The sequence below is a fragment of the Lonchura striata genome, chromosome 19 (genome assembly GCF_050655825.1).
Source record: "Lonchura striata isolate lonStrDom1 chromosome 19, ASM5065582v1, whole genome shotgun sequence".
In the NCBI taxonomy this organism is placed as follows: Eukaryota; Metazoa; Chordata; class Aves; order Passeriformes; family Estrildidae; genus Lonchura; species Lonchura striata.
The window spans coordinates 8,126,622-8,152,912 of NC_140721.1; the positions used below are offsets into that span (position 1 = coordinate 8,126,622).

Sequence of the window (26,291 nt, forward strand, 5' to 3'; positions counted from 1 at the left end):
GAGGGGAGGGAGGGAGGGTGGCGTTGCCGGCCCGCCTCCGGGGCGGGCCGCTGAAGGCAGCCGAGATGTTCGCTCTGCGGCCGGGCTGAGCACCCTGCGGCCGGGCTGTGCCCTCTCCAGCCTGGCTGTGCCCTCTCCAGCTGGCCTCCGCCTGCTGTGGCTGCCCAGCGAGGCGGGGAGCCGGCAGCCCGGGGTGCCGTGATGGCCGGGCCGTGCCGGGACTGTTGGTGAGGGGAGGCCGCTCGCAGCTCGGCTGGGTGGGCTTGTGCTTGGACTCGCTGGGCTTCCTGCCCTCTACTGCGTGTTAAAATAGTAACAACAATAACATGTCTGCATTTCAGGGGTCTAAAACTTTGTTTTTTCTATCTGCCTCTATTTCCTTCCTCCCCTCCCCAAAATGAAAACAACAGAAGATGAATGGCAAAATACTGCAAGCAGTTATGTTATAGTTGGGGGATGATTCTGGCTCTATTTAACATATATAATGTATACAGGTTGCCTAGGTGTGAAAAACACCAATCACTTGGTTTTTAAAATTTTAGGTTTAATAATAATAAAATGGTTATAAAAATAATAATATAATTAGAGTAATAAAGTTTAGAGTTAGGACAATTACAAGATAATAAAAAGCAATGAATTATGGACGTTTGGATGCTCTCGGACATAAGTAACGAAAAGCATGCCTTGTGAACAAAGGAATAACCTTAAAAGCAATAGCCTGTTGCATATTCATATATCTCACACATGATGCATAAATTCCTTGCAAATTAAGAGCTTTCCTAGTTTTTTGTCAACTTCTTCTCGTTAATCCTGTTGGTTCTACACAGACGGAGAGAAGGTGGAAGAATGTCTTTTTTGATAAGGAGGCAGTAACTTTTTATGGGCTCCCTTCACTGACATCTGTGTGAAGCATTTCTTGATTATCTCATCTTCTTGCTTGAGCTTGTAACAAATCTTATATCACAGAGTTTCTATTTTAACATTATGTCGTAACCTAAAACTACATTTAACACACTACTTAAGAGAATTAATACAGCATAATTTTCTAGCATTACACATATAATGTTCATTGTAACATTTGCAAAAAGCCAATCATAAAATATGCATTTTTCACACTAGGGAAGCTCTGGCTGTCCTGTTCCTGAAAATGTTCAAGGGCAGGTTGGATGGACTTGGAGCAATCTTGTCTACTGAAAAGTGTCCCCATGGCAGAGGGTGGAATGAAATGAGCTTTAAGATCTTCTCCAACCCAAACCATTCTGAGATTCTATAATTCTAAATGTTCTTTTCCAGGTTAAGTAAAGATGGGTCAAGACTTTTTTTTCTTAATTTATAATTTTGATGAGGTGTTATGGTACCAAGCTCATTGGTACCCCTAGATGCTACCAGCCCCTGACAGAGAGCTGGGTTGTTGATTCTGTAGCATTAGAATTTGGAAATCAGTACTGATTTTCAACCTCAGTAGTTACGGGGGGCCTTGGTACATCTTTCAGCTCTGTTTATGCTCCAAATAATTAATGACGTTTGTGTTAGCTCAGTGCACAGAGCATCTGTCCTTCAGTCTGGGCCCTGATTCCTTGTGAAGTGTTTCTAATTTAAGATTGGTGTGAGGCAGGAACTCATAACTAACCATATTTGCAGCTCAGTGTGAGCAGTGATGCTCCTCTGAGGGAGTAACTTCCTCTTACTCATCACAGCATTTGTATTGTTGTGTTTCTGTCAGTGCTTGTTATTGGTATTTTGAGGCTGACATATGAGCATTTGCCTTCAGCCTGTAAAACTCATTCTGCCTATGGCCTGACAGTGATGGAGTTTAATGAGTTTCTCCTAAGACTCTAAAACTCTGGAGGGTGAAGTTTCTGTTTTGCAAAGTGCAGTCTCATATCTGAGTTTTTATGGTAAGTGCTTTAGTCTTGTTTTGCACATTGTTTTTATTAATAGCTGTGGTAGTTCCTAGTGGCTCTGGGATAACTGTTATGTAAGGTAAAACTGGAAGTGTTCTGCATCCTTCATGTGCCTGGCTGAGTTAACTTCACCAGTGGATTGACCACCTCCATTGGAGCTAAAGAAGATAATTAAATATCACCACAATTACATGGCATATGAAGGGGAGAGTTGGCTTTTTTTTTTTTTTTTTTTTTTTTTTTGGTGTTTTAACTGCTTGTTCCTGTAATTCTCAAACTCACTCTGTTACTCTTGTCTGTAGATTTCATTTTCTGTGGTGCTCATCAGAACCCAACATGAGACAGCGAAATACTGTTGGACATAGCAGCCTGTCAGTGCAGCAGCCTGGATATGCTTTGATTTCTTGCCAAATTAAACAGTAGTTCTGCTCTTAGGAAGTTCCAGCTTCTAGATAAGATATCATTTTCCTGGCTAGCATTAATCCTACCACTCTACATATGGAATTGCTGCTGATAAGCACTCAAAGGACAATAAAAACAGCTAATGATAAGAATTGTTGCAGAGAGCCTGATGACAGATTTTGTGATATGTTTCTGCTATCAATTGAAATGTGGTTTTGAGCATTTTGAGCTCCTCTAAAGAGCTGCAGCCCTAGCGTAGGCAGGAGCTTCTCACAGTGGTTTATCAAGCACAGAACAAGTATTTATTGAAGGCACAACAACATTGCTAGGGATATGTGGCAGGTGGACAAGCACATGTGAGCTGAAATTTTTAAAACCCATCATGTCCCAAAATCGGAACAGTTCTTATTCTAATCTGAAACTTGAGCTCACAGGATACATCCAGAGTTAAATCAATTCTGAATTCAATGCTGAAATAGCAGAACTTTTGATGTGTCATCAGCAATGTTTAAATACATGTGTATGCAGATGTACTGTTATCCTGAAAGGAGAATACTCCTGAATTTAAGATGATTTTTTTCAGACCTTTCTCCCTCACACCCCAAAAGATGTATAGAAAAGCTTACTAAGTACTTGTAATCAGCATAGAGTACAGAGAAAGTTTTTTGCTAGTGGTTTATTCAGCAATGGGTGTGATCCTCTTCAGTGTATTCAAACAGCATCTATTACTAGTAGTGGAGATCCCCATCAGAGAAATAAATCATGACCTTGGGGTTGGCCCAGCAGCAAGGATGTCCCAGCTGCAGATTCTTGAGGTGTAGGGAGCAGATCTACAGATCATACGGAAGCTCCTCTCACACCAGCTCTAGTCCTCATGGGGAAACTAAAGCCCAGCACAACACATTTTGTCAGAGAATTGGGTAAATGCAGAAAGCTGTAGAAAAATAATTGCTGCTTTGCATGCTATTGTTGGTGAAAGTGAATGTGGCTTGTTTGGAGTTTGAACAACAAATTGAAATTAGAAGAGACTAAAAGTGAGGCAGTAGCTGAAGACAGTGGAAAGCAAGAGCGAGGATGATGTGAGGTGTAAAACCCAGAAAGCAATAGAAATAAAGCATGAGAGGAAATTAACTTCAGGCAATTGTTAGTAAAAAGTATGGATCTGTATATTCAGTAATAAAAATTTTTTATATGTGGTTTGGGGACAGAGAGGAGAACCATTTGCTATTCAAGGTTGTTCTGCTTTTGGGTTACATCTGTGAGTTCAGCTTACTGTTGCTGTTAGGGCTAACACTCATGCATGTTATCCTGCAGGTCAGCTCATTGCTACTGGGAGACTCTAAAGTTGCACATCTTTACAATTCTTTTCTATAAGTATCTGAAAATATTTAAAATAATTTTAAGATCTGTTTTAAGCCAGAGAAGTTTTATTATGATTTTTCTCTGCATGTGTTGAGGCATTTGTCCAGTGCTTTACATTAGGTTATAGGAAAAGGATGCAGCAGCAGAGACTAGCCAGTCCTACTCTCCTGCCCTTTGGATGCTTAGAACTGAAAATGTGACTGAAATTTCCTTTCTTTTTCTTCTTTAAGCACATAATAGAGAGCGAGTGTCCAGCCTCGTGGTTACAGCTTTAGTCAGCAGAGGGAGCATGGACACCTGGGTTAAAGCCACACAGGTCACCCAAGAGAATCCAAGAGAATTTATTTTCTCATAGAATTCCTCTTTTGTCTGCAAAACCAGGTAAATTCTCTACACATTAATTTTTCCTAGATGCCAAAATGCAGCTTCTGGCTCCTAACACAGTTGATGAAGCTGAAAGTGTAGGAGAGGGGAATGATCTTCTGTGCTTGCCATGCTTCTGGTGCAGCTTCCCTGGGAGCACTTGCAGCTGGGGCTGGCATGGAGCACCACCTTTTCTCCTCCGTGTCAGGATCTCATGTCACCATTAGTGACTGCAGCAGGGTTCTGTTTGGCTCCAGGGAGGACACAGCCTTCACTTTTCAACTGAGGAAGCTGAGAAAGTGACTCTGTGCACGACTTACTGCCAAATGTAGATGTTGCAATGAGCATCCTGCAGAGCAAGTGCTTGCTGGGGCTTTCTTGTGCAAGGGGAAGGATCTTTATGAAGAAGAAGGAACCTAATGGCTCTGAGTTTTCTGCTTGAAGACTAAGCCCCAGGCTGGTGCAGAACCAGAGGAATTGTTTGGGGGCTCTGATGAATGGTACAGTTCAAGAGTTTGAAATGGAGGTAGGCAATTTGGGTTCATCCATTCTTTTACCAGTGTGTCATTCTCTTTGTGTTTTCAGACGTAACACTTGGTTTCTGTTTCCATAAAAATGGGAATGTGGACTGGCTTGATTTATGTTTATCAGAAACTTCAAAAGACATTTGCAACAAATCTGATATAAAGTGAATCATACTTTTTAATGTTACAGTATTGCTTGACTTTTGGTCAGACACCATGTAGCCATGATACAGCACAATACTGCCAGAGTGCATCTAGCATTTGTACTTCCTTGTGCTCATTCCTTGCATTAGCAGTCTGGGAACATTCTCCACTGACTGCCCCTAATTGGTACTGCATGACATTATACAACCCATTTCAGCTGCATCTAGTCTCTTAAATGCTGGGCAAAACTTCATCAGAGACCTTGTTTGGCTGAATGCAACAGAATAAATCTTAACATTATCTGCATTCATTCTGTATGTCTCACAGATGGAAATGCAATAGTGTTGTTTATCAACAGTCCAGGATTTAACTTCCAATCCAGGCTGTGGAACTCTGGATTCATTCAAGTCTGCAGAGCATGGGTTTAGAAATATCAGAAGGGAGAGCTGCTGTATTCCAAGCCATCAAGTTCCTAAAGCATAAAGGATGAATTTAGCAAAAGTTCAAGGTAAGGGTGGAGTCTGGTTTGATTTAAAGTGCTCATGATAGAGAATGTAAGAAAAATAACAAAAATAAAAAAGGAGTTATTATCTTCAGATCTCTGTGCATTTTTCTGCCTCTCCTCATGTGTGTGGGTTTTTATTGTGTTGGTTTTTCCTTTTCCTTTCATTCTGACTGCCCTGCTATGACTTGTTCCTCATTTGCTCAGCCCTGCAGGGGAGGTATTCTGAGGGCTAAAATTCATTAGGCAGTAATTAAAGCAATGAAAGAGGTATGTTAATATAAAATATTACATTTCTTCTGTAGTTTTCAAGAGACACCTCTTCTGCATGTGTCATCTTTTAGGAAGTCTGACAGAAAGTAACAGGTAGCATCTTTCTTTCCCTTAAGATTCCAGAATTCACAGGAAGCTCAGGCTTCTCAGAAAGTTTTTGTTAGTGTCCTGTGCAAAATAATTAAAGTTCAGAAGCAGTCAGTGCTGATGGAAAGGCTCCTGAGGGAAGGCACAGCCAGTGCTGGTGTTGGGTTTGAGCTGTGAAGGACTGATGGTTGTTCCTCTGCACACAACCAGAGATGACAAAGGACATCTGCACCTTCAGAGGTGCAGGTCATCTTCTCAGGAAAGCAAAGCATTGCAGAGGATTGTTTTCTCTACTGATAATAAGGGTGGTCTGTTACTGGGGGCACTAGGAAATGGGAGAGGGTGTTCTCTCTGTCTGGGAAGAGATCTCTTTTCCCATTAAGGTGCTTATTCTGGCCTCAGGTGTGGTCCTATTCTAAAAGGTACTTTTCTATTCTAAAGACAGTTTTTCAAGGGCCTTTAGTCCTATTTTAAAGGCACTTGCAAAACAATATTTAGAGTGATGTAAGTTTGGGACATGAACGAAGTGTGGATAGTGGGGAGAGGAATTACCCAGAGAATTCAAAGCAAGAGCCTGTGCAAGTGGCTGGGGTAAATAGTAAGCTGTCCTAACTAAACTTGGATGGATCCCATCCTGTAATGCATCTGTGCTGACTGCACATCTTGGATTCCCCCTCGGAGGCAGTGAGTCCCTGCAGGATCCCCACTGCAGAACACCAGCTGAGTGTTTTCCCTCCTGGGTCACCACATGGACATTCTGGGTGCAGTTTGCCCTTTGTGATCCTCCTTCCTACCATGGCAGGAAGGCTGGAAGGAAAGCAGCTTTCATGCTTCCATCCTGCACCCTGCCCCTCCTTCTTGATGTCCTGGACACTTGCCAGCCTGTGACCAACTGTCCCCAAGAAATATTTGCTTCCTGTTTTTTTTTTTTTGCTTAGCCCTCCAGAGGCCTTGTTTTTCATGAATAAAATATGAGCTGTTCTTCTGGAGCCATGAAGGGAGGAAACCACTGCCAGTGCTTTTTATTGCTGTGGTTGCTGATGCCTCTGGCCTCACTGACAAGGAGAACAGAGAGAGGAAAAGGCTTGAGGGTTTAGTCCAGTGACTGCAGTGTGAGCTGTGCTGTCTGGAGCCAATATTGAGGAACAGCTGACTTTGTAATACCTTATTTCAAGCAGTCTGTAACTGAGGAATTAAAATTTCAGTTTGAACTGAAATTTTTGATGGCTAATGCTTGGTTTTCAGTCTCTTCCCCACCTTTTTTTTTTTTTTCTTATTTTTTGTCTAGATGAATGTAGAGTTGTACAATCTTTTGTCCTAGCTGTATCACACCTTGATTTTTCTATCAGTTTCAAGAGTTTATCAAGATTATTTTGCATGAGCTTAATTTTTCTTGCAGCTCATTGTCTTGGCACTTTACTCAGATTTAATAGAAGGGATATGAAAAAATAATATTAAATAGTAGTGTTTACCCTGTTGGTTACTGTGCTTGAGCTCCTACTTTGAAGACTTAATGGATGAAGTGATGTCAAATACTTTCTTACCCATATGAGTAAATACCAGAGGTATTTGCTAAGTTTTTTTTTTTTTTTTTTTTTTTTCTCCTGGGCTTTAGGAACTTTTATTCCCTAAACATCATTTGTCCTGGAGATTTCCAGGCTGCCAAGCAAAGCTTTCATGCAGATTTTTTTTTTTTTTTTTACTGTTATACTGGTACCAGAGCTGAGATCTGAGACTGATTCCCACACCATTTCTGGATTCTTAATAATTCTCCTAAGACAGTCCCTGAATTCAGTACACATATCAGCTAAGAGCAGGTCAGTTTGTAGGTGTATTTTCATAATTGTTTCCAAGTCTATTCTGATATTTAGCTTTCCAGTTCTGCAGGTATGCTTATCAATGACATTTTGATAGAAACTTTACCTGAATGGCTAAAAACCTCTTTAATCTAGGTGGCACATTTACTGGAAAAAAGGTGCTGCCAATATACATGTGGCAAACTAAACCAGGAAAGTTTGAAATTTCTTGCCCAAAAAGAGAGAAGTTTGGCCTTTATTTCCTTTACTGAGCACATTTGACTTCCTCTTTTAATGACTTAAACAATTACATTTGTGCAGGGTTTATGCATATTAATAAGCATGTCTATAAGCATATGTTTACAAGTTTGTACATGCAGGGTATTTGTGTGTGACACTGTATGAGTTTGGTTAAATACAAGCTGACCACTAGCTCAGAAAAAGATCTTAGATTTGGAAGAATATTAATCCCTAAACATGAATTGCAGATTTCTCTACACCTACAATGAATATTTGGTGATTATTTGATTATTTCATCCACTTCTTAAATTAAACAAAGCCATTCAAGACATTTGCTCAGTATTTCAGTTGTTACTAATGTAAAATATGTTTTATTGCTGCACTAGAGCAGGATTCTTAGGCAAGGTGCTTCCCAAGCAGTAGGGCTGTATAAGCTATGTGCTCTAAGTCCTCTGTGACTATACTGTTCTTCAGAAACATCCCTTTTTGTCTGATCAGTGAATTCCTATTTTAAAACCTCCTGAAATGTCATGGCATAAGGTGATAAAGGTGCTGAAAAGTCACATAATGTTACATATTGTCATTAGGGTGAATGTGAACTGGGCTTGAGCTGTTGCTTTCTCTGCTTTCCAGGGGTTCATCTCCTGTTGATGGGTGATACAAAACCACAGATACCACCTGTGCAGAGTTCTTTCACTGCAGGAGACTTGTTGGAGTGGAACAGAGAAATGCAGAGCTGAAAACACAATCTTTGTTGTAAAATGCATCTGTAGCAGCTTTAAAAATGTGATTGATTGTACAGATTATCTGCCAGAAGCTTCAGTGGGTTTAACTGTGAGTGGATGGTTTGACCTAATACAAGCAGAATACAGCAAAATGCCCTTTATGAACTTCCCTTGTTTTAGTGCATTGTAATAATCACAGCTGTGCTTAGTAAACCTCATCTCAGAATGGAAATATTACTTATAGAAAATAACCTCAAGATACAGTGCTGCAGCACGTTGTGTGTACATATGGACATCAAGTGAAAGGTGTACAGAGGAACCAAATACACCTCACCTGGTCTAGGTTGTAGGTTATAAATCAGTTTATTAGAACTGGAATTTTATGGAAGTGAATGACTGAAAAGATAGCTGCCAGAAGTAGACTTTATTTCCCCAATACATCAGTCAGTGTAAGCAAGGTATTTGACTTCCTTATGCAGCTGGAAAACAGAGTAGAAGGGAAGAGTATAATTAGAAAATCCTATGCTGCAGAAAAGTGGATCTTTATAGAAGAAATGAAGGGTTTAGAAACTAAAAGCTTATGCTGTCTCTTAATGACATCCCACTGCACCTCAAAAAATATAACACTGGGAAAGGCTCGATCCTGATTAGGGAACTGTGCACCTGCAAGCCACAGCACAGCAGTGCACACTTGCTGTGGAGCTGATTAATCTAATTGATTTCCTGGAGATAGCTCCTGTCGGTGGAGTTAAACCTGGATTTATGACTTTTGCTAAATTTGGGTTGCTATTCCTTGTTGAAGTCAGCAGGCTGGGAGCACAGTGTGCTTCCTAGCACCGGGTGCTTGGATGAAGTTTCATGGCAATGGGTGACAAAATCATCTCTCTCACTGAGACGAGCCCAAACACAGCCAGCTGTGGGATGTGGTTGTGTTGCTGTGATTGCAAACTGCTGCTGCAGAGATCAGGCACTTCCAGGAGAGCTGGGTGGCAGCATGTCCTTGCTGGGCCTTGGCTTTGGCAGTCTCCAGGCACACTTCCTGTGAAAACAAACGGCAGAATTGTTGTGGGACAGGTCTTGTTTTGTGTTGGGAATGACACCTGCCTCCTCCAAGCCCACACTGGTACAGGAGAAGTATTTCACTCTTCTATCTGCTTCTGGGATATAGGCTTACAAGATTTTTCTTACTCGTGACACCTCACAAAACAGCACAGTCCCAAGGCAGGAATGATGGAGTGAATCCAACAAGGTTCTACTTTCTTTTCATCTGCTGCCCAGATTGACCTGCTTATGTACTTCTAGATCTACCAGGGACAAAAATTGGTCTTTAAATGCAGCAATATGTTTTTTAGCAATGTGGGGATAGGGAGAGTGAAACTGCTGTGCAAGTTTGAAGTGCTGTTTACAGGGGTTTTCTCTAATATCCTCTTTATGTTTCATGGAATCAACTTCAGGGCTTTATCACATCAGCCCTGTAAAGAAGGATCTGCATGAGCTGGGAATTCTAAGTGGGGAAATTGTTAAACTTCAACTCCTTGACTATTGGGACCTGAAAGTCACAGCAGTATGTCATTTGTAAGGCAATTCTCTCTGGAAGTGCAATATGGCTTTGTTTTATGACCTCGATGTCACAAAGTATTAATAATCCACCTCACTTGCAAACAAAAAACCCCCAACAAGGTATAATCATTTGTTTGGATTTTGAGTTGGTATTTATAGTCTGCTTAAAAATCACAGCTTTTGGTGTGATACATAGGTGTGAATGCAGGGGTTTTTCTGTCAAACTTGCCTGGATACAACAAATAAATGAATTTCAGTCTGTTGGGAGGACAGCTGTTTCCATGACGTTTTAAGCCCAGTTTGTATCTCCATCTCTTTTCTTAGCAGGCTAAATGAGCATTACATGGCTTAATTCATATTTGTGTTTTGCATAAAAAAAAAAAAAAGGTTCTATTAATTTCTTATTTCCTTTTTCAATAAACATCTCAGATAGTAACCTGCTATTTCTGTTCTATTACCACAAACATTCTTAAAAGTATTGCAAATGATGTGAAGTGAAAGGTACAGGTGAATTACTGACTGGAACAGGCCAGATGCCCTTTGCCCCTGGCAATCCCTGCAGCAGTATCCAGTTGGTGAGTGAGGTCATCTGGGACACTTTGCTACTCTCCTGTCACAGGACATAATATTTCTACATAAAGAAATAACCTCTTCTTTATAAATATTTTAATAATATTTCTGCATAAAGAAATTACCTATTTTTAATAAACCTTTTCTTTAAACCTTTTACCATCTCAATAAGAACTGACACCAGGGATCAGTGGATGATTCTCCAGTACTCTCCTGGTGACAGGATAACAGCCTATTCCATCAGTACTGAAACATGATGTGCAGAGGGTTTGGGCTGGGTATTTATGCTCTGCCCATTACTGTGGTATTTAAATTAGGTCAGACATGGTCTTTGCTTGAAATCTCTCCTTAATTAAAAGTATCCCTTTTTTGGCAGGAAGCAGAGGGCAGTTAGTTGTACTGTTAACAGCCTCCTACCTTTTCCAGACTCCTCCTGCCTTACACAGGAGGATTGCTACTATTCCATACCTCACATACAGCTCTGGCAGAGCTCATTATTGTGAGACTTACATCACAGCCACTACACAAACCTGTTTGGGTCCAGCTGCCTGCTTTAGTGACTGGAAATCAGTGGATTGTAGGTGATCCTGCATAGGACTGTGAGCCTTCAACTTTTCTCATCTGCAAGTTGTTAAAAGATTGTTCCTTCTGTTCCTTGGGATCTGCTGGAAGAGTGTTCCCTTTGTTAAATGACAGTGTCAGAGCCTTTTTAAGGATCGTTTGCTTCTCTGGAGAATTAAAGGCTGAGAAACTGAACTGGATGTTCCAGTGGTCAGTGCCCACAGCCACAGCAGCAATCCAAACCACACCCAGGCACTGCCTGCTGACAGCATTTTAAAAGCCTGGTTTAAATGTCGAAATTGAAGTCTTGTGTCCCTCCCCTTCCCCATTAAACACAGCTTTACTTGTAGGTACTGAAATCTTTTTTGAAGTCTTGGACAGCTCCTGTCCCTCAGCTTTGATCTTCTAACAAGTTCCAGTTCATGAAAAGGAAACAGAATTCTCCTGCCTTTCACAGTGCATTCTGTAGCTCTGCTAGAAAACATCTGGTGCTTCTTCTGGGTCTAAAAGAGTGTTTGTGGCAAGGCCCAAACAACATGGATATAAACAGCTTTTTTCTTTTTTCTCACCAAGTACAGGCTGGCTCCAGTTTGTTACATAACTTATTTGATGAGGTCAGAGAACACAATAAACCTTGACACCCCTGGTGACAACAAGAAGAGGTATATAGAGGGGAATAATTTTTTGACATCCAATGAAAAATATTGATACAGAAGGATATTTGATTTACAATGCACAGAGACTGAGCTTAGAGAGTTTGCAGGCATGCCCATGGCGCTTTGACAACTGGAAAAATGCAGAGTTGCCCAGTTATGGTGGATCTTTGTCTCTCTGGTTTTTGGAGGACTCATGGAACCATACAGGGAATTATCAGAGGTTTATAAAACAGGCTATGCTTCCCCTGATCAATAGAGCATATGACACCACACTGGGAGCCCTAAAGCTGGCTTTCTTCTCTGGATTGAATGTGTATAGAGAGAAGTGCATGAACTGAATGAAGAACATGGTAATGCCTGGGGTCTGGTTACCTGGATTCTGTGTGTTAGAGGGCCCTTGGACAATAAACTTACTCTTCTCAAATTTGATTCCAAGTCTACAAAATAAGGTGGTTTTTGCTCACCTTTGTGGTCAGGAGGCTTACAAGTCTCTTTTATCTTATACCAGCCTGGGTAAATGCAATTGGCAGTTGCCCTGATCTTTGAAAATGAACTAATAAAGGACAGTCTTCTCTTTAATCTTGATTTAGACAAGGAACAAGGTTTAGGGTAATAACAGGAAAAATAAATATGTAGTACTGTGCTGGAATGGTTTGTTCACTACTTAACCTCTGTTTTTTTGCTGTGTTGTTCCCTGCTACCCACGAATAAGATGTTAGGCTCATTACTGCCAAATCTCCCTTCAGTCTCTCCATGCTCTGATCCTCCTGTGTTACTTTTTTTCAGTCATGCTTAGTGTAGATGTTTGATTCTGAAATGCAGATGTCAACCAACACATTTCTGTTTCAGCTGAATGAACAGCTATGTTCACAGATATTTCTCCTCTCTATGACTCATTTACTTCATCTGTAAAGAGGAGCTTCATCTTCAGATGAAAGACTGACGATAATCTACTGACTTAATAAAAGAGCTATTCCAAGTTCTCCACTGCCAGTGTGAATTTGCATAGGGTATTTGCACAAACACAGAATTTCAGAAGGTCTTCACTTAATGGATGCTGAATTTCTCTGAACATCCACTTGCCTTTGGGTTCATGGGCAGGAAACAGCCTTTGTGATGAAAATGGAACTATTTCTTCCATCGTGCAGCGTGATCCATGTTATTGTTTTGTATTTGTGTGGAGCACTGTCCCACATTCCTCAGAATCACTGCTACTGCAGCAAGGTAGTTTACTTTCAAAATGTGGAACAACAGGAACTAGACTGTGTTAATGATTAAATTATACTGATGCTTGGAGTTTAAGTAACAGCTAATGCAGTGATTTCAGTATAGGAAACACACTAAAAAAGCAGTAAGAGCTCCTCTTGATCTTCATAATTAATGAGAACTGCCATGATCCTTCAACATATTTCTACCCACACTTCCTTTTATGTGAAGAAACACACAGGAACTCACAGAAGTCAGCTGGTAGAAAGCCTTTCACAAAGCACTTTCCAGTGCACTGCACAAGCCATATGTGTTCCCCTAAAGGGTCCTGGAGCCAGACTTTGCCCATGTTGAATCCTGGCCAACAGTCTCATTTCTTCCAGTGGAACAGAACAAAGTGAGGCCTTCAGACAAGAGTGTACCCAACACACACCTCTGAGCTATGTGTACCCAAATAAGCACCATCAGCCGTGCTGAGTGTCTCTGGAAGGGAGATGAGTGGGATTCACATCACTTAACTTTAAACATCTCATTTGGCTAGTTCTCAGATATCTAATTCATGGATGGAAGGGTGCATCATTAGAGAGCAATTCATCCATTTTAGGTGTCTGCAGTACGATGAGGGGAATTCTACCCCAGTGCCTGTTCCTATGTACTCATTACATAGAAAGCCTAGACAGCTGGCTTGGCTATAAATGTTGGAAGATGAGAGGTTTCTCTCACCTATCTAGATACAACAGAATCTGCTGGATATTAGAGGCTTTGTGGTGGCTCTGGGTCAGATAACAAATCCCTGAAAACATAATGCCACTTGGCTGAATCATTGCAACTATGCGAGATCTTAATTTTAATTTAAAGACTGTTTATAACAAGTTTCTGAAGTTTAGTCTTGGCCTAGAATGACTAAGGCCTAAAGCAGCCACTGATCCTCAAGATAAGGTCTTTCAGCAGCTCTGTAATCAAAGGGAAAAAACAGCTTTTCTTCAGATCACTACTTTAATCTTGTTCCTCCCACCAATGCTGGAATTTCGTGTTCTGCCCCCAGATGCAGAAGGCTCTTTATAGTGTCAGCCTGAATGAACAGTAGGAGCTTATGCTGTCATTGCAGCTGTACCTTTGAGGTGTTGGAAATCACATAACTGAAAGTTGACAGTAATGAAGTTGTGCAATATTTTCAAATATCATTTCTGCCACCACTCAGTTCCCACAGTACATAGGCAGGGATTTCTAGGCCTGTGGTGGAGAAAAGAATGAAGGGATTCAACTCAAGCCCTTGTTGGCATCTGGGGGCTTGATGTCAGCCCTTCATGTGGCCTTTATGTGAACTGTCATCTTTAAAGGTTGCTGCCTTTGGAGAACAAGTGAAGGATTGGGGCATTAGGGTGGGTAACTTACTGGTATGTGACAAGTTGAGTGTCTCACCAGCTCTTTGTGGAGAGGTGCTTTATCCCTGATGCTGGTGAAAGGTACTTGACCGATTTGGCTCTCTTTATTTAAACAATATAGATAACAGCAAAGCACAAAATGTTTGCTCTTTTTTGTTTCCCTAGGTACAGGCATGAATATTCCCTTGGTTTTTACATTGCATTGTCTGTGTAAGGCTTCTGTTTGTCACAGTAATTTACAAGAAAACAACAGTGAAGTTTTTTAGAGATCCCAACAGCTAATGCAAATACTTGTCAAATCACAGTAATGGATCAGTCAAGTGGAGACAGTTTTGCCAAAAGTTGAGAAACCACTTTTCAAAACAAGATATATATCATATCACAGAAAACAAGAGAGTAGTAGAGAGTACTGTTAGGCAAGTGCAATAGCCCAGAGATGTCAGAGATCACATACCAGCTCTCTACACAAAATTGTTTAATTAAAGTCATTATTCTGCTCACTTGTGTACAATTAACAAGTCCTCACATCTTCACAGGCTGAAACGTATGTGTCTCCTGTGCTCTCCCATATCTCAGGCATGAGTGAGGGGTTCTTTGCCTGCACATAAGCCCCTGTGAATAAATAAATGGTTATTGGGAAATAGCAGTATCTGTGGGATGATAGCATTTCAGCATTTATAGTCATCCTGAAGCTTTGTGACAAGCAGGTACAACAAAAGCTGAGGGACAGCTTTGTGGGAGAGCACTTGAGAGAAGACACAAATTCAAGTCTACAGGCACTTCAGCCACATCACTGCCAGAGCTCTGTCCCTGGATAATCTTTCTTGTTCTCCGTGGAAATTCCCTAGAGAAAGTTTAGTCAGAGAGGCAGATTTGTCAAAATGATTCAAGGAAATGACTGCAAGAGCTGTGGACTTTTTCCTAGCTTCACCATATTGAAGCCAGTGGGCTTGATTCTTCTCCCAGAGCTGCTGTGTGTACCACATACTTTTTGCAGGCAAAATAAGACCCCAGACCTCCTGACCTTCTTTGTCATGTAGACCAGGGCTATAATTTAAACATTTATGTAGAAGTTATTTGTACTGAGAACAGATTAGTGTATATAAAATTGAGCATAAAATTGTACAATTGATCAAAAATGAGGTTTAACTTCTAAGCAATTCTTGATTTGAAATCCTGTCCTGAAGCACCTGAAAATATCAAAGAGGATTTTTTTCCCCCCAGAACTTCTTTAAATTTATACTCCTCCTTACCAAATGCATGTCTGCATGTAATGCTTCTTGTTAGTCTCACAAAGGGAGGTCACCATCATTGCTCTACCACCATTTGGATAGGGAAAGGGATTTGGAACAAAGGATTGGGACTGACTGAGCTGGCAAATCAGGGTTGGAGCTGGATGGAGAAGTGAGAAGTCCTGTTGGAGCCCAAGCCTGATTCAATAGGCACCTTCTCATCTCACTCTTCTCCTGGCACCATACTGTCTCCCTAGGCAACTATAGATTGGAGAGGAGACAAAAATCCTTGTATACAGACTGCAAAGCAATGACTTGAGCTTGGATGTAGGAAAATGTCAGGAAAATGCAGCTAACTAGCAGTTGAAGCAGAGGCGTTAAAGTCAGGTGCTCCAGGTTCTATTTTTGGCTTGGACCAGCCATTTCACTTCTTACTTTGGCTTCCTCTCTGCAAGATGAAAAATGAGGATGCCTACAGCTGCCTCCTGGGACTGGATCATCTTGCTAAAGCCAGGACTGTCAAATTTTATATTCTGGGTGATGCTCAGTTGACCTCAGCTCCATTCTTCTCTGCTTTGGTGCCTGCACCTCCTTCATTTCTAGCTCTGCTTTTTTGGGCTCCCGCAGGCAAAACAGAGCAGCATCACAGCAACAAATCTGGGGATTGCTGCTGGGTGGGAGCCTCCTCTGTTTCTGCATACCCTGGGGCTTTCCACCATAGCATCTGATGTGCAAAATATCCTGGGCTGCCCCTTGGGTGATGTGGGTGTCTGTAGAGGCAATAAAGTACACTGAATAAAGTTATGGCCCTTGTGCAAAGCACTTCCACTCCTGTCTAAATTGGGGATGCAGTTTGAGGGCACAGGCACTAGACAGGTGCTTGAACATGTACAGAGAAAAGCAGCAGAGCTGCAAAGGGAACTCTGATGAGTGGCTGAGGGAGCTGGGGATGCTCCTTTTCCTGAAGAAAAGGAGGCTCAGGAGGAACCTTCTCAATCCCCACAACTGTCTGACAGGAGGGTGCAGCCAGGTGGGGTCAGGCTCTGCTCCTAGGGAACAGGGACAGGACAAGAGAAAACAGCCTCTAGTAGCACCAGGGGAGGTCTGGTTTGGATATTGTGATTAATTTCCTCATCAAAAGGGCTGTGAAGTCCTGGCACAGGCTGCCTAGGGCAGTGGTGGAGTCACAGTCCCTGGAGGGATTTAACAGATGTGTAGAATTAGCACCTGGGGACATGGAGTAGTGGTGGACTTGTCAGTGCTGGGGGAGTGGTTGGAGCCTATGAGCTTAAAGGGGTTTTAAGCTAAACATAATGATTGTATGGTCCTGCTCCGTTTCATTTATAACAGCTGTATCTGTTATAAATGCAATATAACAATGCAATGTCAGCCCGGGCAGGGCTCTGGGAGAGAACAGAAGGAAGTGGTGAGTGCCAGGTGACGATCACCACCTCAGCCCGGCCATCCTTGCTTTGAAATGAACGCCTTTCCAAGGCTGCAGGTGTGTTCTCTTTGCCGCGTTCCCCGTTAAATCCTGCCTAGTTAGGCGGGTCTCTCCTTTTTATTTACTGGAAGCACCTCCTGCCCTTCTCCTCTTGTATCAATCAAAATCGCTCCCACCTAAATTCAGGTGTGCCTGAGGAGCTCATCCTTCCCAGCGCCGCGGGGAGGGAGGCGGCCGCTCCAGCGAGCAAAAGGTGATTTTAAGATTATTTCGGACTTTAGGGCAGGAGCGCTCGGAGCTGCGGGCAGCCAGGAGGAGCCTCCTCGCTGCCTTTCCACCCTCCCACCCGACTCCGGGAGGCGCCGGGGCCCGGCAACCAGGAGGATTTCGGCGCGGGGCGGCCCCGGACCGGCCCCTTTGTTGGCGCGGGCCCGGCCGGAGCCGGAGCGGCCCCGCAGCCGCAGCCGCCCCCGCGCTCCGAGCCGCGCCCACAGCCCGCCTCCCGCTGCCGCCCGGCCGCGCAGGGAGTGGCAGGGCGGCTGCCGGCCGCCTCGTATTCTGCGGCGGCACCGAGCCCCGAGCAGCCCCGGGGTAAGGGGGACACGGCGGGAGGGACGGCAGCGCCCGGCCGGGCCGGCACAACAAAGGAGGGGTGGACGGAGAAGGTGCGGGAGGAGCGCGGGCAGCGGGGATGCGCCGCTCGGTACCGATGGGCGGCCCGGCCGCCGCGCATTGTCCTTGGCTGGGAAAGGCACCGAGCATCCTCGGCGGGCCGGCTTCCCGGCTGGATTGCTCGGTCCCGGCGGCGGGAGGGGTTCGGGCCGAGCACCCAGCGACAGCCCCGGGCAGGGTGCGGGCCGGGCGCTCGCCGCTCCTGGGTCACGGGGAACGCGCGCCTGGAGCGGCCTGATGCCATGGAGACGGAGCTGGGGGTGGGTGTCAGCATCGTGCCGAGCGAGTTTTGGGTTGGAAATGGGAGGAAATTTGTCTTTTGTCTTTGGGAAGCTTGACTGCCTGCTGCGCTCGGTGTCCTCGCTCGGTTTTTCTTGTTTGACGATCCAGATAGCGACATGAACCACATCCTGCAGGATCTGATGTGGGTTTTTTGTCTGGTGCAAGATGTGCTGCTGAGGAAGGCCCAGGCTGAGCTGCTGGCATGGGCATAGTGCTCAGGTTATGAGCAAACAGGCAGATGCAGGAGGGCTCTGCCCCCTGCATCTCCTGACACAGAACAGCAAAGCATGTTCGGGGCAGCATCCAGGGATGGAGGCAGAGGCACGAGCTCTTATCTCCACAGTATCGAGACAGGCTGCAGCGGCGTTTTGGAAGCACTGGGAGACAAAGCACTGTGTCAGCACCGAGTGTTATTTGCTGCTCTGTTGAGCATCAGTCTCACAGGCCTGCAAACCTTGTCTCAGAAACTCATCCTGCTGGAATGGATGTCAAGTTTTACCACTCCATCCGCTACTGCTGGCTAGAAGTGTTTCCTTGAGGGTGACTTGCAACTCAAGAACTGGTCTGCACGTGGACAGAGATGTATTTGGGGTGCCTGGCTAGGCTTGTTGGCCTTAGCCTCTGCCCAGCTGCCTGGTAAGAGCATTTCTCTCCCCGTCAGTGCTCCGAGAGAGCCCTGTTAATCAGCACGGGTCTGTCACTGCTGCTGTGGTGATGCTTTTGAACATAGTGTAGCTCCTGATCTTACAGCTGGGTCTGAGATACAGCATTTTAAGAAATTACCTGCCTGCTGTTAGAGCCTGCCAGGGATTAGGAAGGAGGGAGTCTGCGTCAAACAGCTGTGTTCTCATGAAAGTTGTCACTGCCTGCCAGAAATCTCTGGGAGTACAGGACTTCAAAGGCTCGGCTCTGAGACACGGCACAAGTGACAACATTAGCACCAGCCACTGCAGCACAGCAGGGAGAAGCTGTGCTGGAGCCTGTCTGTCATCCCAGGAGCAGAGATGTGGGGCCTCCAGTTAAGAGAAACCTCCTGTGCTTCTTTAGGAGATGCTCTTACAATGGGATTATCTACTGAGGACAAGGGTTGGTATGGGCTCCTCTAGCCTTGGAGGCTGCCACAATCTATTCTAGCAAGGAGCAGTTCCTGGTGTGTTCCCTCTCTATCCCCACTTGTGCTTTTTGGTTTGGCAGAAGTGATGGAGGACCCAGAGGAGGGGTTTTCTGGTACCAAGGATGTGGCTCTGTAAGGATATTCCAAGTTGATTCTTCCATTGTTATTGGGTGGTTAAAATGGATCAAGGCATGTGTTCCACCTCCTGATTGAGGCTGTTGATTTTTTTTATCAAAATGCTGCCTCTGTCCATGAAACTTGGGGAAATTAATTTTTTTTTTTTTTGAGAGGGTGTTTTATAATTCTGGAGACAGTATATAAAGCGAGTTCCATACCCCAAGTACATGGTGGTGGTACCACTTTGCAGAGAGTACAATGCATGGCAAGGTTTAGATACTTTTAAAGCTGTGGGAAAGCCCAGGTATGGGTAGCTAGACCTGAATGTGACTTGTGTTAGACACTGGTGTGCACTTACCTACAGAGATATCTGTAGATATTTATGGAGAGATCTATTTTTTCATGAATGCCTTTTATAAATACCTTGTGACTCTTTTCCTCTCCATCTTCCAAGGGCTCAAGAATGACCAAGGAAGTTGCTGACATGAGTTGAGAGCACTATTTTTTCCTCTGTTGCTGACTTAAATGCCCCCAGTAATCAGTCTCTGACTGTTACTCTTTTATCACTGTTCTTGTGGTATTTATGGTAGAATTTCAGGTCTTGTTAGGCAGGGAAAGCAACTTGGATGATAGTACTGGTGATGTCAGACTCCAGCATGGTTTGGGCTTTGTTTTTTTACTGCTCAGTTTTTACAAACAACAATATTAAGTTGCTGAATAAAGATGAACTGTCCATGAAGCCCAGGTTAGAGTAAGGAATTGGGTTTGGTCTTTTTTGTGTCCTACTCCATTCCTGTCTTCTCCATGTGGGTCCTTCCTATCTCACCCACGTGGAAGCTCTTTCTCTGTGGCTGACACTGCTGGAGACACACAGAATTCTCAGTGTATCATTGTACAAAGTCTCTTTCTGCAGCACCCCCGTGCTCTTGGAGCCCTTCCCTGCTCTGCTGAGAGCAGTCTGTGTGCTCTGCTGAGTGTTGATGCTAAACAGGACAAAGCAAATGCACTTCCCTCATAGCTGGATTGAATTTCTTGCTTTTATGTGATTATGCAGTAGCTCTTGTTGTGGAAAAATTACTTCTATGCGTGTGACTGAAACTTTCTCCTATTCCTGAAAAAAACTCCTGTTGAAACCTTTTAAATAAAACTTACAGCAAAGTACAATGGTTCTGCATCAGACTTTTTGGAAATCATCCCATACACTGGTACAGCTTTTATTATCCCATTCTAAATAAGTGAAACTGTGTCTATAAAACAGCCATGGCTGGTTCAGATGCAGCATAAGCAAAGAAAGATGTGTGAAGAGATAAAGCCAACTTTGTCATATTTTTGTTGCTTTTTTTTCTTACTTCAGAAGGATGGAATTAAATATGATGCTGACTTGAACTGGCACTTAAGTAAAGTGATATTTTCATTTATTTATTTCTATTGAACTGATCTTTAATCTCCTGCATAGTTGCAGAGGAATGTGACACAGACTGGCAAAATTCCATGTTGCAGTTTTTGAGCCTGTCATGGAGTCTCCATCTCCTCATCCCAGTATGCTGAAGCACAAAGGGAGTCTAAACTTTGGTTTATTTTGAGAGTTTATGCTCTGAATTCTGCTGTTGATTCCCTTGATAATTCCATTTGTGCCTGTGAAAGCCAAATGATTATTTTTGAAAATATTTATACTGTGTGTCTATAAAATAAACACTTCAGAAGGACTTCCAAGTGCTTTGACGGGTTAGTTATTCAGGGAGATTGTGGTGGCATCTCTGCCACTGTTTTTCCAGAAGTCTTGAGAAAAATCGTTTCTTGCTGTTTCTCTCAGGTCCAAAAAGGATGTTGTAATTCTGACCTCCTTTGAGGTTTGTGAATTAAATGCTCTGGGGATGTTGGATATGTGGATCTTGGAACTTTTAAATCCCTTTCTGCTCCTTATAAATCCCTTTCCTGTGCTTTCCCACATGCTTCCTTTAAAAAGGTAATGCAAATTAAATTGTATTGCCTGTGCCGGAGCTCTTGGTCAAAATTAATTCTATTTTATTTTACTGAATCACTTGCATAGTGTAGTAAAGACCATGTGGATATTGGTTACACTGGAAAGATTTCACAGAAACTTCAAAAAGTCATCTGATCCATCTGTCTGTTCCAGATTGGATCTGTCTTCACCTGTCATTCAAGGCAGAGGTTTGAAGATTTTTTTTTTTCCAAAGAATAATGTAGCAGTGAAGGAATTTGCACAGCCTCTCTGGGCAGTCTGGCTCAGTGTGAGCTGTTTTTTATAGTGCATGTTTTCCCCTTTGTTTTGCTGTTGTCATTGCCACCTTGCCTCTCTGCTTGTTTCTGTACAAAGGACAAAGGTGTCTGACAAAAAGCAACACAATTTCTTTTGCAGGATGAACTTCTTTTGTAGCACATCCTCTGCTGGGGCAGCGAAGGCTTCCAGCTTCTGACATAGTCACTGACAGAGGGTTTCTCTGGCTGATCTGTTCTTTTTCTTCCTTTGGCATATTCCTCCCCTATTTATCTGTTGCATCGTGCATTGACAACTTCTGTGTTCTGTAATTAGTACTGGAAACTTTTCAGGAGCCTGGCAGGCACAAAAAGCAGCTGCCTGTTGAAACAAACAACATTTTCCCATTCTTTGTGAACACTCCCATTTGTGACCTGCAAGTTCCTCTCCTGGATGCAGGGTCTGTCCTGCCTGCAGAACAAACCTGCCTAGAAAATGAGACCTCTCCAGTTGTGTTTAATGGGCTCTGTAGCCTCGTATTTGGCTGTTGTATGTCCTGTACTGTGGCTCTTATCAGCACAAAGCTGGCCCTAGTGAGTTAAGCCTCCTCCTTGGCTATATTTAATTTAGCTGTTTGCTTTATAACTGAAATCCTTACTATGCAAATTGGAGCAGGTCAGTCTGCAACCTTGGATAAGTGCCTTTTTTCTTTTTTTTTTTTTGTCTCTGGACTCTTTTTTCCCCAGCTGGTAAGTTTGGCATGTTTAGCTGATGACCCATCCACCAGCCATCCCTAATGGAGATTTAATGATGGACAACATGGCACAAAAATGCAGCCTTGTGTGGGATATGCTGCTTGAGACAGAGGATGCCTGTTGGAGGAAGGATATTTTGCCTTTCACTCTTTTATGTGCCTGTTTATGTGGGATTTTACTGGGGCCTGTGTAGTAGCTTTTTGAACTAGCTGAGTCTTATCCATAGGAAAACTTTGTTTATATGTGTACATATATTTACGTGTATTTCTAGTAAATGATTCTGGCAATATCAATGCCTCCTGCAAGCTTAATCTTTATGTCTCTGAAGCATCTGCAAGCACTATTCCATTTTTTATCTCAGAATCTCCCCAGAGCACATTGGCTAGGTACTGGGAAGGTGTAGGAGCACTTCAGCACACTTACATGGAAATGTCAAAGTCAGATGGTCCTTTTTGGTGATCATATGATTCAGGTTTATGGAGTGCAGTGATGCACTCTGCCTTAGGCTGCCAGCAGCTTTGATTGCCATTGCTAAAAGCGACAACTCAGTTTTCGCTCTTCCTTTTTGGCCGAAACATGACCAGTTTGAGTTTGAGATGTTGTGCCACTGCTCTGCATTGTGGTGTAGGGAGGCTGCTTTTGTAAGGGCAGATGAGATCATATCTTGATCTCTGTACAAAATCATGGTTGTGGCTTTGCCTGCATTAGTGGTATAGAAAGAGCCTGTTTCTGTGGGAAGGGAAGGAGCAGCCAGGGACACGTGGTGACTGTAAAGCTCCAGCTGGAGCACGTGGTGCTGTGCTACTCCAGGAGTATGGTGGGCTGATCCATCTGTCCTTTTTCCCTGCTTGCAGAGTGCATCGCTCTTATCTCCAGAGATATGAACAATTACATTTTATTCTTAGCACTGATCTGTCTATCCAGACCCTTTCCTTTTGGCTATTGGCAGCTGCACATCATGGACTGGTGAGTGTGCTTCTCAGTGGCATGGCAGTGTCTGGATGGAGCTGCTGATTGAATCCCAGGCTGTGGAGCATCCCAGCTCCTGCTGGGTCTCTGCTGCTGTGGATGGACAGCCTGGCCCAGATGTGGCAACCTCTCGTGTTCCTGACAGCCCAGCAGCTCCTGCTGGAGTGGCATGTTGAGTCTCCACACCTGCTGTGCAATCTGCCTGCACAGGGTGGGGATTGATCTTCTCACCCCCTAGGAACTGCAATCCCCAGCCTCCCTGTGTGTTCCATGCTAGGGAGCCATCCTCTGCTGCTGCTGTGGCTTTGAGCTGGGATCTTGCCTCTCTCCCCGTGGTGCAATCCACAGTCATCTTGGCTTTTGCAAGGCAGGGTGTGAGGTGTGCAGAAAAAAGGATTTGTGTGGCAGGAGGAGATAACATATCAAATCGGACCTTATCTGTCAGTATTATAACTTGTCGCAATTATGATTTTGGTCATTGATAGGGATGTAATTTGAATATGATAGGGGTGTAATTTGAATAGATGTGTTCCTTCTTGTACTTTAAGGTCCATGAGCTATCCAAATTCCTGTTGTGTGAGATGAGTGAGGTTACAGGTGGTAAATTACAAAACTCCATGATTAACCCACACTTACTGAAAGCAAACTCCAGTTGCCCCTTCCAACCCAACTGGTTCTACCATTGCCTGTATTTACTTTTTAACTTCCCTCCTGTTACACCCAGTGTGTCAAGGTGAGTTAATTATTCTTTAAACTTTTGTGAACAGTTGCTTTGTTTGAAGGAATGAGATGATGTTAGCTCATAGTATTTGGCATAAAGTTTGTCCCTGGCCTGGTGAGATTGCCTGGGATGCAGCCTTGCACTTTGGGTTGCCCATGTCCAGAATAGAGTTCAAGTGAGGAGGCTTGGAGGAGGTCAGCTGAGATGGAACTGGGAGTCTCCTGTCTCAGGACTTCTCAAAGGAGAGCACTGCTTGCTCCAAATGGCACAGAGGAGGCAGGCAAAGGGCAGAGCTGTCTGCTGGGAGCTGGGCACAATGGGAGGGTGTCAGAGTGTGCAAAGGGCACAGGAGGTACGTGGGCAGAAGGTTGGCTTGGATAAATCGGGTCTGGCAACTGCTGGGGGCTTTCCTGGGCAGCAGAGGCTGGAACTGGAATGGACTGTCTTGTACAGTGGTTTCAGAACCAGTGGAAAGGGGCTGCAGCAGGGGCAGGGTTGTGCATTCCTGTCCTGCACCCCTGCCTGAGGTTTTGGCAGAGGCAGGGTTAGGTTTCCCTTGGTGTTTGCACTGGGGTTGTTCTGAGGAGGTTCTGTAGATGTTACACCTGCAGTGGCTCAGGGTAAGGCTTCTGTTTCATCCTGGGATGATCAGGTCTCCATCACAAAAAGGATTGCATTAACATGGTGCCTTGTCCTGTGCTCTTCAGAGTGTGTGCAGACACTGGACAGCATCAGTGGAGCACAGTGGGACTTTAGGGGCAAGCCCAGAGTGTCCCAAGGTACACCAGAAACCTGTTGCATCCTAGTCTTATTAACCAAATCATCTGCAAGTTTAAAGTGGTTACAACTGCAGTGCCATCAGACAGGCTGGTTTGCACAGCCTGCCTTGTAAAAAGCAGGGAAAGAAAAGGGCTGAAGGGACCCAGGTCCTGGTTTTGTTTCATAATCAAAGTTCAGGACAGAGGTTAGATTATAGAAGTGCACAAGTTAAAATATATGTATTAATCTGAACTCCAGTTAGTAACAGATAAAGTGCCAGAGTGAACTTTAGTGCTATGCTAAACCAGCAGTCAAAAGCCAGGAAATTCCAAAAGTTCAGATCCTTCTGCAGCTCTGCACAGCATGCATAGCATGGCTGGGTTGTTGTATAGCTCATATTTAATTAAAGAAATTGTTTCTCCAGCAGAAAAATACCAAGCCATTGTAATGGAATATATATGTCATGTATCGGTGTGTCTCCTGCTTGTTCTCCTCATGTTTCTATTCCAGATGCTGTTTTTGACAAGTAAGACTTTCTGTGAATAGGGAACTTGGATTTTATCAAAGCCTCCTTCTCTAATGGAATAGAGTGGCAATAAATCAAGTTTGAGCTGACCTGCAGGACACCAGTTGTGAAACCTCTGTGTACATTGTGTTCCCTTCCCGTGTGAGCCTGCAGCTTTGGTGTCGTGTCCCAGTGAATCTCTGCAGGGCCACTGTCCCCTGCCCCAGGGGTGAATTCTAGGCAGCAGAAACTCATGCAGAACCAAGACCATGTCCAGGATTTTCCCCACAAATTAGAGATAGTTGTGCTCTGCAATTAGTACAGAATTGTTGCTATCTGCTGTATCAGTGCTCAGGAGGCATTTTGCCAGCGTGAGAAGCACAAGCTCATCCAGCCCATAAATTACTGCACAAGTTATGTGATTACTTCCTTGAATGTACTTGAGCTTTTTCTGCACTTTGCCTCAGGATTTGCATTGTGGTTTTTTGAGTGCAATAGGACGGTTTTGCATATTGTTCCTTTAAAAAAATCTTGCTTTAGCAGTAAATCACAGGATGTTTAGTTTATCACAGAGGTTAGAATTAGTTTTAAAAATACCTGAGCTTTTATTTAAAAGTCCTCTAGGCTTTCTCATGGCATTCTGTGCTAATTATTCCAAAGCTTGAGTGAGCAAGAAGACTAAACACATCTTCTGTAGAGGTTAACAACACTTCACACTTGTCAGGGAAATTATGTAGTGACAATGGAGCTTTATGGCTGAAAACTTATTTGAATTCTTCAAGATAGAAAAAACCTGATGGCTGACAGGATTCCCTGGTTTTCCCTGCATGTAACTGTGAGCAGAATGTTCCTTTCATTCCTGCAGTACTCTGTCTCCATTCCCTCTATGGGAAAAGGAAAGGTTTTCTTGGAAGAGGAGTCTGACCTTAATTAAAAATGAGTGTCTTTCATTTCCTCTATACTCCAGTTAAGTTCAAGGATTTACTCCTAATCTGCCACGTGCTTCAGAAATGGGTTTCTGGTGGCTTCTCAGGAGTAACTAATCAGAGAAGTGAGAAGGGAATGGCACAATTACCTTGGATCGGATGGAGCATCTTAAGGAATTAAAAGATAAAATTGCCTTTTCTTCTCAGTATAATCTCTGTCTCTATCAGCAAAGCTGCAGTTTGGTGGTACCATATCCTGTCTCTGATGGGATTCATTTCCTGTCCCTTTCCCACGAGACTGAGTGCTTCAAGTCTGG

The 26,291-nt window shown here is 43.6% G+C and overlaps 1 protein-coding gene across 4 annotated transcripts in view; it reads left to right on the forward strand.

Annotated features, from left to right (window-relative positions):
• The first annotated feature begins 17,062 nt into the window (after positions 1–17,062).
• The window catches only part of CLIP2 (CAP-Gly domain containing linker protein 2), a 75,939-nt gene continuing 66,710 nt past the window's right edge, over positions 17,063–26,291 (forward strand). For 2 of the 4 annotated variants that reach the window (XM_021551039.3, XM_021551042.3), the window contains exon 1: positions 17,393–17,527. The gene's annotated coding sequence lies outside the window, so the exon portion shown is untranslated. Of the gene's footprint in view, positions 17,190–17,392; positions 17,602–26,291 lie in introns of those variants that run through there. The other 2 variants (XM_021551041.4, XM_021551040.3) reach the window with 2 other exon arrangements.